General features: G+C 57.3%; 1 protein-coding gene across 1 annotated transcript in view; it reads left to right on the top strand.

The window, feature by feature from the left end:
* Nucleotides 1-14,259, top strand: part of MED15 (mediator complex subunit 15) — a 69,830-nt gene that overhangs the window by 18,193 nt on the left and 37,378 nt on the right.

Raw genomic sequence — 14,259 nt, 5'->3', positions numbered from 1 at the left:
CAAGAGAGACATTTTGGAGACGGCCATTAAAAGTAGACTTTTGCTACTCCAGAGTTTGCCTGGAAGAAACTAAGAGAACACCCCCAGACAGATAGAGAGGAACGTGCTGGGAGAAAGCCATTTTGAAACCAGAACCCTGGAACGGACTCCAGCCATGTGCCTTCCCAGCTAACAGAGTTTTCTGGACGCCATCAGTGTTCTTCAGTGAAGGACCCTATTGTTGATGCCTTTGTTTGGACACTTTATGGCCTTAGGACTATAACTTTGCAACTAAATAAACCCCCTTTATAAAAGCCAATCCGTTTCTGGTATTTTGCTTTCTGGCAGCATTAGCAAACCGGAACAGCCATCCATTCAGGGTGGGTCTTAATTGAATCACTGGAGTCCTAATAAAGTATTCACAGACAGAAGGAGGTGCTGCAGCCAAGAAAGACACTTTGAAGAGTGCACAGGAGCTGAGAGAGGAGCTGGGACACAACCTGGGATCAGCAGACGCCAGCCACGTGCCTTCCCAGCTAACAGAGGTTTTCCGGATGCCATTGGCCTTCCTTCAGTGAAGGTACACTCGTGTTGATGCCTTCATTTGGACATGTTCATGGCCTTCAGACTGTAACTTTGTAACCAAATAACCCCCTTTATAAAAGCCAGGCCATTTCTGGTGTTTTGCATAACAGCAGCATTAGCAAAGCGGAACGCCTTGGTCTTTTACCTCCTGGTGGTTCTCTTGTTGCCCTTGGCAGTGTGGCTCTGAGCTAGCGAGCCCCTCCTGCCATCTGCGGCGCTGTCCTCCTTGTTCACCATGACGGCTGTGCGTCCGGGGAGCGCCTGGCCACGCCCGGCACCACTTCCCAGCAACCACCAGGGCCCACAGCAGAAAGCTCCCTGTGCTTTTCAGGCGAGCAGTGGTCACAGGTAGCTCCATCAGGTGAACGGGGGTTCAGAGTGGGCTTCCTCACCTGGACCCTCCAGGAGGGCCTCACCTTGGGGCGCTTCGGTGTTGGACCTGCCTTCCTAAGATGAGTCCATCCCTTCCCCCCGCCGAGCCCCTGGAAGCCCTTTGTCTTCCCACCTGCTTGGTGGTTGCCCCCAGCCAGGCCCCACTGCCCTCGCAGGCCTCTCTGGTCTCTGTGGCACTGCTCTCCCTCCTCCCGGGGCTGTCCTCCCTCTTCCTGCCTGCTGAGGGTTTGGCCATGACCTCCTCTCCCCTGAGGCCTGCAGCCACGCTGCTTCCCACGTGCTCCGAGCCCGTCGAGCCCTCACGGGGTGCATCCCGGCTTGGACTGCACAGGTGACTGGTTCTGCTGTGTTTACATTTGCCATTGTTATTGTCATTGTTATTGGCCTTGCCAAGGGGTGATCAGTTCCCAAGCGTGGGTCCTACACAGCCCGGTGCGTTGCTTGGCTCCGCACGGCACCTTGGTGCAGACGGTGCTCAGAAGCCGCGGGTGGGAAACTGGGAAGCGGTGGTGGCTCCTCGCAGCCTAGCAGGGCCTTCCCCAGCAGCGGTTCTTAAACACTGAGCCGTTTTATTTTGGAGCTTTTGAGACTGTTTCACACATAAGAGAGCAGCAGGGCTAGTGTGAAGCCCGCGAGCATTGTTTCCCCTTGGTGTCCCTGGCAGCTAATGCTGGCCCACTCCGGGCTTTGCACCCTTGCTAGGGGCTCGATGGATAGCAGCCAAGTGCCATCTTCTGGGCTCTGTTCTCCCTCAGCCCTTGGCCCCACTTCTCTTAGCCTTCGGCCTGGCAGCCAATGGGGGCGGGGACAGGTAGGGGAGAGGAGTGAGGTGCTACCTGGGGCCCAGGTGGCCGGGGAGGGACAATGAAGGGCACCCGGGCTGAGGGCCCAGGACCACAGCAGGTGCCCGTGCTGCAGGGTCACCTACCCTTTCCAGCTGGTGCGTCCCCAGGGCCTTCCTGGGTCTGCAGGCTTGGGGGACGGGGCAGCGAGGCCGTGCTTGTTGGTTAAGAGCTGACCGCCCTCCCCAGCTGCCCTCCGCTCTTGCCGTTGCAACCTCCTCCTCACTAGAGGTGACGCTGGGGGGGATGACCTGGCCGCTGCTGTGCAGTTGGAAAGCAGCGGACCCTCCCATGTGGACACCCCCCGCCGGCTGCTCTGCTCCACACTGGGCAGGACTCACGCCTATGGCCGAGCTGCGAGAGCCACTGCTGTGTGCCTGTGGGAGAGATTCAGGCGAGAGGCTGCTCCGGTCAAACCAGGGATGGGGCCGGGGCTGGGCCCAGGCTTCAGGAACGCTCCTTTAGTTCACGTGGTGTTATTTGCGTTGAGGTGTAACACGGTCCCGTAAGTGACAGGTCTTTAGTGTAAACACCGCTGCAGCCACAGCCTGGCACCCAGCAGCCTCCCTGGGCGCCAGCCGGGCAGACCCTGCACCTCCCTTGACTGCTGTGGCCGTGGAGACGGGTCACCTCTTGCACCTTTGGATCACACACAGGAGCCGTGTCTGGCTTCTTTCGTTTGACATCAGGCGGTGAAATTCACCTTCACGGGTGCAGTTACGCCGTGTGTAATTCCACCGTATGACTCTCCTATGGGTTGCTTTTCTCACCTATACTTGATGGACATTTCGGTAAGTTCCAGGTGAGTGCAGCTGCCTGGAATGTCCTGGTGGAGAGGGCGCTTACCTGGGCTTGTTCCCAGGAGAGGAGTGGCCTGCTGGGTCGGGTGGGTGCGGGCAGCTGGGGGAGATGCTGCCTGCTGTCCTCAGTGTCCGTGCCTGTTTACACTCCTGCACTTGGCGCGTCAAGGAACCTGCATTTCTAAGAAGCCCCCTTGTGATTTTGAATGCACACCCAAATTTGAGACCCACTGGGTGCAGCGACAGATTGGAATGGAAAGGACGACTTGCGTGGGCGAGGCCCTGAAAGGACCGAGGCTGTAGACTTTGGTGACCTTGTGTGTGCGTGCGTGTGTTCACGTGTGCATCCAGGCACCAGCGGGGAGCAGGCAGGAAGCAGGGGGATGCAGAGAGATGAGCGTCCTGTGGGCTGACTCTGAGGGACGGGTGCAAGGTGGTGATGGGTGGAGTTTGTGGGGGTGATGAGGCACCCAGAGACAAACTTCTGGTAGCCGGGGGAGATGTGGGAGATGCACCCGCAGGGCCACCCGCTGCCTGGGGAAGCAGGTCCGAGCTGGGTGCTCCCCGTCTCCTAGGGGCCCCGGGAGGGCTCTGAGGGGGTGGGGGCACACGGGACCCAGCCAAGCCCTGGCTCCGCTTCCTTGTGGCCAGCGCTGCAGGGCTCCGGGTGCAGCGCTTCATCGCCTCCCAGATAGCGTTGAAGAGAATTCGAAAACAGGAAGGGGTTTTCTGGCATCTCTGCCCGGGAATGGCCGTTACTGACTTTTTGACGTATTTCTTCCAGTCCTGTTTCTGTGTGCGCATAACTTTATGTGTGTATACGTGTGTGTGCAGTTTATTAGAAATATAAATACATATGCATGCTGCGTCTTCAAGTGGAATTAGGCTGCAGCTGTGTTTGTTGTGCTCCTGCTGGGCCCCGGCCGGGACCGGGCGCGGGTGAGGGCTGGCTGGGGAGCTGGGCCCTGGGCACCTGTGGCCTCGCTCTGGTTGCAGGAGGACTACATGGTCGCTGCCTTCCAGAGGCCAGGGGCAGCTCGGGGTGTGTGGGGGCTCCCCACGTGGGGGGGCACTCTGGAGAAAGCCCCGCCATCCCATGTTCTGAGATGAGCATTTCATTTTATTCTAAGTTTTTAAAATTGTGACCTTTCCAAATGCTCACAGAAATAGAGGTGATAGAAGCATGGTCTCCCAAGTACTCGGAGACTTAGCGAACATGGCCCTTGTCTTGTGTCACGTCCCAGTCCAGATCTCCAACAGACAGGGCTCCCCCTGCAAACCCCCCAGGATCCTGTGCGCTTGGCGGCGTCGTGGAGGCTCGGGTGGCAGAGCACATCCTTACTCCTGGCTTGCCCGGGAGGTGCACGGGGCGCTGGGGCCTGGGGCCTCCCCCGTGGACAGGATCCATCTCCTGGTCCCTCCAGCTTTCCCGTCCTTGGAGCCCATTCCGGAAGCCTGCGCAGTCTCCTGCATAGCTCAGGTAACAGTGGGCCTTCCTAAGGGCAGCGCCCTTTTCTTCAGGCCGCGTTCTTTCATTGATCTCGTTCATTGGGAATTGAGAAATCTTGATCAAACAACAGACTGAGGGAAATGTGAAGATAGTGTTTTAAGTTTCTTGTGTTTGCTTCAGTTTCTTGCAGGAAAAAATAAAAACCAACCGCTATGTGTAGGCGGATGGTCACATTCTGAAATACTTTAAAAATGCTTTTAAGTTTCCTTAAAAAGCTGGAGAACCGGGACATGGAAGCTGGCCAACAGAGGCAAGAAGTGGCAGTCTGTTTCGCAGAGCTTGGCACATGTGCTCCCAGCTGCCCGTGAGGCTGAGGGCCCTGTCCAGCTGTTTGCTTTGGTCACTGTTAGTGACTCAAGGAGCTGGTCGTTTCCTGCCCCGGAGCTGGGGGGCCCGAGGCGGTGGGGTGGGTGCTGCTGCCCCCTGAGCCCTGCGAAGGTGCAGAGACTCGCCGGGCAGGTGAAGCCGACCCCGCGCCCTTGGAGGGCACTCCCAGGGCAGTGGTTGGTCCAGCTGGGGGTGTGGGGGGCTGGTCAGTGCCAGGAGGCGGCTCTCCCCAGGGTGCCATCTCTCTTCCCGGTGACCCTGGAACAGCTCCCAGAACCGCGGCATGGGCGGGAGGGTTTTCAGAACAGCCGCACCCTCTGAGGAAGCCCCCAAAAGGTGAGTGAGAGCTTATAACTGTGGCTAGCGTTGGCGTGTCTCGTCGTGACAGCTTCTGTGGCACACGCTATGCATGGTGTCAGTTAACTTTTAATGACTTTTTACTCTAGCAGAGCAACGCCTGCACATCATTTTAGAAGTCAAGCATAATAAAAGACGCATAAGGAAGCATAGGGGTTCCCTGGCCCCGCATCCTCTTGGAGGTGGCTGCTCGGCTCTTGGCTGCCATGGCTGCCTGTCCCCACAAGTCTGGCTCACATGCACATGCTGCCTTCCCGACTTGATGGATTACCTGCTGGCTCTGTGGCCCCTCACCCAGCTTCTTCCCTGCTGCTTCTTCCCCATCCACTCAGGGTCCTGCCTTTAGGGTAGAGGGGATGAGTGTCTATGTGCTACGCCTCTGCAGATGATGTGCACAGCTGCGCATTAGACGGTGTGCTGTCGGTCTTGCCCTGTTTTCCTCGAAGAGTTTAATAATTGCCTTTTTGAAAATGTGCTGCGATTTCTGTGTCCTGGGTGCTGATTCCTCTTATATCCGCCAGCCGCCTCCCGTCAGTTAGCCAGCGCCCAGCTCCAGGCCTGTGGCTGGTGGGTCCGGGTTTCCCCAGCTCCCTCCCTCCAGAGCGCTCCTGGAGCAGTGTCCCGAGGCCCGGTGCTGACGGCCCATCTCGGGTCACCCTGCCTGGGAGTGCTTGTTTCCAGAGGCCCGGACCTCATCCTTTCTGGTTCGCTCCCCCATTCCCTTGGCTTCCTGAGAAAGGGCTCCCGGGAGTTCAATTTCTGGAGGCCACACCAGCTTGGATGTGTGTGAACTCTAGGTTGGGAACACTCCCCCTGAGGTGGTGAGGGTGCGCCCCCTGCTTTCTTGGGACTAGGTGCACTTCTCACCTGCGCTGGGAGCGCTTCTCAGGCCCCACCCCAAGTCCCATGGGTCTCGAGCTTCCTGGAGTAATTTCCAGGAACCAGGTTTTTTTTCCTTCAGAAAATTAAAATTATTTTTGTTTATGTATTATTAATAGCTTTGTTGAGCCATAACTTACATACCATAAACTTAAAATTATTTTAACAGAAATAAGAATCATCTGTAATCATATGCCAGATAACATGTCCAAAGCTCATGCTATGTAGAAATACCTTCTCTTTCCGTGCTCACTCTGGAGTTCTGGTGTCCGTGGTTGGCCCCCGGGCCCTCTCCTAGCTCCGTCTTTCATCTCCTGACTTGTCCTCAGTTGTACCTGTGAGTTCTCCCTGCTGAGAACCTCGTTTATGTCTAAGGATGCTGTGTGTGTGTGTGAGCTGTTGTCTTTTTCACAGCATGGTGTTCTGTTGCAGGGCTGCGGTGTCTTGGCTCTGGCACTGCTGCGTTTCTGGGACCCTAGGTTTCTCCCTGTGGTCTACTCCCCCGGGTCCTCATCTCCCCTGTGAGCGGTGCCCGGTAGCCCTGGCTGGCCACACCCTGGAGCCTGCGGGCCTGTCGACTCTGTTTCCCTGGAGGTGCCCGGCTGCAGTCCCTTGGGCCTTTCCTCCAGAGCTCCAGGGGCAGGAGGGGGTCACACTCGGGGTGGGGGGGACATTTCAGCTTCCCTGGCCCTTTTGAGGCTCTTCCTGAGAACGGCTCCCCGGCCTTCACCTGGTGCCCGGGGTGGGGGGGTGCAGGGACGCCTTCCGCCCAGGACCCCATCATTCCCCTCAGGCCCGAGCCTGGAGGGGACCCAGGGCTGGGGGGCGGCCCTCGCCCTCCTCCTCGCGGGCGCCTGCTGGGGTGCTGCTGCCTCCGTCACCACCTGGGCCCCTCCGTTCCTCCTGTCTTTGTGAGTTTGTCCTCAAGAAAAGCAAAAACCCTCTTCCTGGACTTCTCGTGGGTCTTGGGGTGGGATAACTGAGATGCACAGCTCATCCCCCCTTCTAACCTGGAGCTTTGAGTCTCAGTTAACTTTATGTAAACAATGACGTTGTTGTGGGGCATGGATTTATTTGGGTTGCGGCTGAGCCTGGCTTGGTCGAGTCCGCCACCCCCCGCACGGCCTTGTTTCCTGGATCCGGGTTCTCTTTCCAGAGGGCCCGTGTGTTTTATTCCGACTGGTCCTTTATCATCCTCTTCTCTAAATAAATTCCTGATTTTCTTAAAAAACTGACTCCTAGAGAGTAATATGTTCTAGGAAACAAACCCAAACGAGAGAGCAAAAAGGAGGTGTTTTCTGGATTGAAAAGTCTGAAACCCCGTGGACAGGACAAGAATCAGCCAAGGAGGAGTTCCATTTGGGAGGAAGTGGTCCCCTTGGCCCCCGGGGCCCCGGCCAGCGGGCTGCTTCCCTTGCTCATCGTCCACCCTCGGTCGCTGGCTGCTCTCCTGGCCGCGGGGCTATGGGGGACCCTGCTGCTGTCACCCTCTCCATGTGTGGGGCGTGGGCCCAGCCATGGGTGAGGCAGGGCAGGGCGGCCCCACTCGGTTGGTGCCCCCACCACCCGGGGCACAGCCCCCCAAACCCGCAGGCCCTCGTGCGGGGTGGGAGGGGGGCACTGTGCCAGGTGCCCCGCGGGCTTCAGCTGGGGACCCAAACCAGGCTGCTCGAGTCTCACCCCACATCAGGGCAGAGCTGGTGGGGGCTCGGAATATCGGGGACACCTCCTCCTTGCCTCTGGTAGATGGCTGGTGAAAACCTTTTTTTAATATGGCAAATTATTTTCCCCTTTATGGGGTCTTTTTTTTTAAAAAACTTTTCATCGTACGTACATATGTATGTACTTAAAAAAAGTTTTACTCACACACTGTACAATCCAGTGTGTGTACTCTCAGTGGCTCTCGGTATAATCACTGAGTTGTGCTTTCATCACCACAGTCAATATTAGAACATTTCCATTGCTCCAGAGAGAAAATCCCCATACCCCTTATAATCACCTCCCCCCCAATTATTGATACTTAGCATTGGTATGGTTCCTTTGTCACAGCTGATGGAAGAGCATTATAATATTACTGTAAACTGTAGTCCGTAGTGTGCATTGGGTGTATTTTTTTTCCCGTATGCCATCTTACTGTTAGCACCTTGTAATAGTGACAGACGTTTGTTCTAGTTCACGGAAGAACATTTTTACATTTGTACAGTTCACTACCTCCATCATCTTTCAGCAGTGTTTTGTAGTTTTCTGAATACCGGTCCTTGGTTACAATTATTCCTAGGTATTTGACCCTTTCTGATTTGGATGCCTTTTATTATTTTTTTCCTTGCCTAATTGCTCTGGCTAGAACTCCCAGTACAATCTTGAATAGCCGTGGTGACGGTGGGCGTCCTGGTCTTGTTCCGGATCTCTGAGGGCAGCTTCAGTCTCTCACCGTGGAGTGTGATGGTGGCTGTGGGCTCTCAAGTGCGCCTGTTTCGGTTTGCTGAGCTGCTCGGAGCAGATGCCATGAAATGCATGGGCTCCACCAGCGGGAATTTGTTAGCTTACAGGCTCGCAGTGTTGAGGCTGACAGAGACGTCCGAGACGAGGCATCATCAAGGCGATGCTTTCTTCCCGAAGACTGGGCTCCTCTGCCACGTGGCAGGTCACACGGCGGCATCTGCTGGTGTCTCCCTTCTCCTCCAGGCTTCCTTGCTTTCGGCTTCTTGTGTCCACAGCTTTCAGTCTGAATTTCATTTGCGTGTAAAGGACCCCAGTAAGAGGAGTAAGGCCCACCTGAATGAGGTGGGCCACACCTTAAGATCCTACCCACCGAAAGATCCTGCTTACGGTGGATCCACACCCACAGGAGATACTTTTCTGGGGTACATAGAGCTTCCTACCGCCACAATGTCCTTCATCATGTTGAGGAAGTTTCCTGAGTGTTTTTAGCAAGAAAGAATGCCGGATTTTGTCAGATGCCTTTTCTGTGTCAATAGAAGATGACCCTGTGGTGTTTTCCCTGTGTTTTGTTGATGTGGTGTATTACATTAATTGATTTTCTTACGTTGACCCTCCCTTGCATGCCTGGGATAAAACCCACTTGATCATGGGGTATAATTATTTGATGTGTTGTTGGATTCGGTTTTCAAGTATTTTGTTGAGAACTTTTGCATCTATATTCTTAAGAGAAATTGGTCTGTGATTTTCTTTTCTTGAAGTATCTTTATCTGGCTTTGGTATTAAGGTGATGTTGGCCTCACAAAATGAGTTACGTCCTGTTCCCTCTTCTTCAAATATTTTGGAAGAGTTTGAGCAGGATTGGGTCGGGGTATTAGTTCTTCCTGGAGTGACTGGTTGAGTTCCCCGTGAAGCCATCTGGTCCTGCGCTTTCCTCGGTGGGCAGGTTTTGATGACTGATTTAGTCTCTTTACTTGTGATTGGTCTGTTGAGGTTTCCTGTTTCTTTTGAGTCAGTGTAGGTTGTTTATATTTCTAGGACACTGTTCATTTTATCTAAGTTGTCTCATTTGTTGGCATACAGTTGTTCATAGTATCCTCTTATGATCTTTTTTTATTTCTATGGGGTCAGTAGTAATGTTCCCCTCTCATTTATTATTTTCTTTACTTGCATCTTCTCTCCCTTTTTCTTTGTCAGTCCAGCTAAGGGTTTGTCAATTTTGTTGATCTTTTCGAAGAACCAACTTTTGGTTTTGTTGATTCTCACTATTGATTTTTGTTTTGTTTTGTTTTCCATTTCATTTATTTCTGCTCTAATCTTTCTTTCCTTCTGCTTGTTTTGGGATTAGTTTGTTTTCCTGGTTCCTCCAGGTGTGCAGTTATGTCTTTAATTAGCTCTTTCTTCCTCCTGAATGTAGGCGGTTAAGGCCATAAATTTCTCTCTCAGTGGTGACCTTGCTGCAGCCCATAAATTTTGATATGTTGTGTTCTCCTTTTCATTCATCTCAAGATACTTGCTGGTATATCTTGCAATTTCTTCTTTGACCCACTGATTTAAGAGTGTGTTGTTTACTCTGTATTTGTGGATTTTCCAGTTCTCCAGTTATGGATTTCTGGCTTCATTCCGTTATGATCGGAGAAGGTGCTTTGTGTGATCTCAGTCTTCTTAAATTTATTGAGACCTGTTGCTACCCACCCTGTGTTCTGTCCCGGAGAATGACCCCTGAGCTCTCGAGGAGAGAGTGTGTCCTGCCGCTCGGGGTCAGGGCTGTGTGTGTGTGTGTTGGGTGTGGTTCGTTAGTCGTGTCAGTCATGTTCCCTGTTTCCTTATTGGTCCTCTGTCTGTTGATGAGAGTGGGGGACTGAGGTCTCCTACTGTTACCGTAGAGACATCTGCTACTCCCTTCGCTGTTGCCAGTGTCTGCCCCGTGTTTTGGGGCGCCCTGGCTGGGTGCCTGGGTATTATGATTGCTGTTTCTTCTTGGTGGATTGCCTGTGGGCTCTCAGTGGCAAGCTGCTGTCGTGTCACAGTCCTGTTGTCCTCTGGTCGCTTTATGATTTGTGTTCTTACATTCATTAGGTGGAGGGTCCCGGGTGCCCACAGGTGAGTGGGCTCCGCTGCAGGGTAGGGCAGGTCAGCCGGATGTGTCTCTGTGGGCTGGGGTGGGGTGGCCTCCTGGGAGCTCAGGTGATGGATCAACAGGTGCTGTGGTTCCTAAAATTAGGAACAGAAAGCCATGGAGGCAGCCCACCCACCGAGGTCGGGGAGGGGGGATGTGGAGACTGACCCTGGGCACGGCAGGGGCCCTCCTGCCTTGGACACCGTCTTCCTGGGGGGACAGGAGACTGGGCTGGGAGTGCCTGGGTGGGCCGTGTCGGGAGAGGCCCGGGAGAGGTGAGAGGGCGCTGGGGCCGAGCCCAGAGGCTTTGGAGCGTGGCGGGAAGGTCTGGAAGCCGGGAGGAGGCTGGTGAGTGCTAGTGAGTGCACCGTGGTGGAGCTGGGGAGGCTGGGAAATGGGGACCTCCAGTCGGAGGGCAGCTCTGCCGGAGGGGGTGCCCACACCCACTGCTGCTGTCTCCTGGGACAGGGGACGCAGCAGCTGCCAGGCCCAGGGGAGGCACCTGGGAGTGCAGCCCCCGTGGAGCTAGTGAGCTCCTCTCTGCTTCCTGGGTGCCACGTGCCTTGGACTCTGGATGGTGGGATCCTCGGGCCAGCCTCCCTTTGTGGGTGGGGGCCTGAAGCTTTGAGGTGGAGCCAGGGTCACCTGGTGGGTGGGCTGGGGTGGGGGCAGGCCTTACCTGCAGTGGCTCGTCTGTCGGTGACTTGCCCGGAACATGTAGCATACCCTGTGTTTGCTTTTTCCCACCCTGGTTGAGGAGACGAGGCTGGGGCCTGCTCCCTGGGAGATTGGGTCCCCGACTGGGCAGGCCCGGGGAGGAGGGCAGGAGGAGCAGGGGAGCGCAGGGCCGCCTGTTAGCCCCTCGCCTCCTCCCAGCCCTGCCTTTCAGGCCCGTTAGGGAGTGGGCACCTCTCCCGGGACCATCCGTGTGGTTCAGCAGCCAGGCCGTTCCCTGTGGCCCCTCCACTGGCCGCCACCGCCCGGGCGCTCCCCCAAGGCTGGGTTTCCCTCTGTGCCCGCCGCACCGCTCTCGGTTCTGCCCGGCGTGTCCGACCAGAAGAGCCTGATGCTAAAGCTGTCCAGTGGTTTTGTCCCGTGCCGTGACAGCCTCCACACAGTGGTGGGTGAGCAGCCTCTGCTCTCGAGGTGTTCACCGAATGCGTGTCTAAGAGTCTGGGGGCCGGCAGTTAGCACCGGAGGGGCCAAGGGCGAGGGCGTGGGTGGTGGCCCAAGGCTGGCAGACAGGTGGGGCTGGGGCTGGGGCTGGGGGTACAGTGTGTGGGTGCAGTGGTGTGCCTGGGGAGCTGGGCAGGGGTGCACCTGGGGCTCGGGAGCAGGACACAGGCTTGGGGTGGATCGCACCACTGAGAGGTGAGCTGAGGAGAGGGCTTTGGGGAATGGAAGTGGGAATCCATAGGTGCAGATGGGTGGGGGTCCGGCCAGTGCCCCCAGTGTGGACCATGGAGCACAGGTGCAGGAAGCTGGCAGGAAGATGTTTTCTTGGTGGGCGGCCTGCAGTGGTGTTCATCCCCGGACCCACTGGTGGATGAGCTGACGCCCGCGTGGTGGGCCTCCAGGGGGAAGCTCGTGGCGCCGAGGGCCCATCGTGGGGCTGCGTGCTCCCCGTCGTCATCACTCCTCTCGTTGTCTTCCCGGGGCTGTCACCCTTCCGTGAGCACCAGGCATTTCAGCGTCGCCCCTGGGCGCTGCCTTCTCTGCTCCTCCTCGGCTGTCACCCCTGCCCCACGGCTGTGCTCTCTGCTTGCGGGGTCGGTGGCCCCAGCTGAGTGATGGTTGCTGGAAGGGGCTCGTCTTCAGTAAACGGAGCTCAGGGCTCAGCCACTCGGGGGCACTCTGGGGATGGTTCTCCTTCCCAGAGGAGACTGGGGTGGCGGCTTTGGAGTGCAGCAGCTCCCACCCCTGGCGCTGGCGATCACCTTGTGGCAGGTGCGGTTCTAGTTGGGGTCCTGGCGGCAGCCTCCCCCTGCAGGGCCTGCCGGTCCTGGGGTGCGGGCGCAGGAGACCCTGCCTGAGCTCAGTGAGGTCTGCTCTGGTAGGGAGGGAGAGACACCGAGGCCCCCGGGGGAACGCACAGGGCTCCCCTCTGTGTGGGGAGGTGCAGGGTGCAAGAGGAGGCAGTGGCTAGTTCTCTCTCTGCCTTTCTATTTTGTAGAGCGTGATCTTCAGAGTAGAAACAGGAGCGGAAATGCTTTTAAAAACAGGGTTTGCAGAGCCCGAAAACGGAGTGCAGGATGGCTTGGTTGGTTCCTGCGTGGGCCGGGAGGGGCATGAGTGCTGGGCACGTGCTGTCCTCGCCGCTGGGCGCCTGGCTGGGGCGCTCTCCTGGCTCTGGGCCTCTGCCACCGACTCAGGGCCCAGGGCAGCTGGGCACCCCCAGTTCACCTGCAGCCTGTCGGGACCCACCGGTTATGACCTCCACGTGGCTGGCGCCCTCAGGCCTTGAGTTGCTCACTCTTGGTGAGAGTTGGCACCTGCTGGTCCTGACTCGCCAAGTGCATGTCTTTGTGCCTGACTGTCCATCAGCTCCAGCTGATCTGCTGAGGCACTTTCCTCACCCTGCCTCCGGGTGTCCCAGGATCCCTGCTGGGCCGGGGCTGGAACCTGTGAGTGAGCCCGGGGAACCCGTCGGCATGGCCGCTGGCAGCTTCGGGCAGCTGCCTCTGGTCTGTCTCCACTGCAGCCTCCTGCTGCCCTCCCAGCCGACCTCCAGGCTGCCCCATTGGCGAGTGCCCCCCTTGCCTGAATGGCTCCATGGCCCTTGGGCCCTGGCAGGTCTCCCTGTGTCGTGGGGTTTGCTCTTGGAGCTTGGGGAGTGGAGCAGGTGTGGATGGGGGCTGCAGGGGAGGCAGACTCCTGAAAACAGTCTGCCTGGCCCTCTGGGTGCCCGCCAGGTGACGCCTGTCTCTGCCCGCCTGCCCGTGCCACATCATGCTCCACGTCTCTCTGCGGCTCATCGACTGGCTCCCGCCCTGTCTCACATCGTCCTCCCCGTGCTCCATGTCCCTGGCCCCACTTCCCTCGTGCATCTTCCCTAGCCCATTGCTTCCCCGTCACCCTCAGGCCCAGGCTTGGAGCAGGAGCGGGGGCGGGGCTGCAGGCGTTCTTGGTGAATGAGTCGCCTTCACTTTTCCATCAGCGCAGATGTGCAGCCCTCTGGGTGCAAGTCTCCGTCCTGTGCCCTCTTTACGGATGACACACAGGATTCACAGCACCACGTGCACATCCTTCAGGGCCCTGTGGGTCCCTTGTTTGGGTTTGGTGCCGTCAGAACCTTCCAGGCAGCTGCAGGCTTTCCCTCTCGCACAGCTGTGCTGAGCCTGCTGACGTGCTCTGAGCTGCCGGGCGGCAGAGCCCCTGTTCTCTGCTCACTTGCTCACCGGCACGGGCAGCCTCGGCCTACGGGAAGGGGGGGCCTGGCCAGGCCTGGTGGCCACGAGCCTTTCTAACAGACGCTGGTGCTTGGGGTGGGCAGGGGATGGCGGTTATAGTTCAGGGCTGCTCGTTATCACTGTGGCCTTCAGGACCGTGCAGACTCCTGAGTAGGACCCTGTCGTTTGTTGTACGTGTGTGTATTGCTGGGCGAGGGTGTTCCACAGATGTTTTTCACGTACATGTGAAAGTCATTGAAGCTTCTTTGGTCCTGGGTGGAGAACCTGCCTGTCCCGTGGGGGCTCTGCCTTGGGAGGGACCAGGGGAGGATGACGTGTCGTGTGGCCCCTTCATCTGCAGGCCGGTCTGGAACCAGGGTCCCCACTGTCAGTGCAGAGCTTTAGGGGGTCCCGGCCCCTCAGGGCAGGGATGGAGCGCACTGACGAATGCTGGGACCTTGTGATGCTGTGGGCAAGCCCCTCCTGCCAGGGCTTCCTCCGGGTGCCACATGGCACCTTCCCTGCTGCTCGGCCCCTGCGGCCGCCCTTCCTCACCGTGCCGCAGACCTGCCCTCAGGTCACCTCCCAATCTCAGCCAACCGGGGTGCCTGGGAGGTGGGGGTCCCTTGGTGACGTGGCC

The sequence above is a fragment of the Choloepus didactylus genome (genome assembly GCF_015220235.1).
Source record: "Choloepus didactylus isolate mChoDid1 chromosome 23 unlocalized genomic scaffold, mChoDid1.pri SUPER_23_unloc1, whole genome shotgun sequence".
NCBI classification, from domain to species: domain Eukaryota; kingdom Metazoa; phylum Chordata; class Mammalia; order Pilosa; family Megalonychidae; genus Choloepus; species Choloepus didactylus.
Note: the sequence above shows the minus strand (reverse complement) of the source record. Positions and strands in the feature narration are given on the sequence as shown.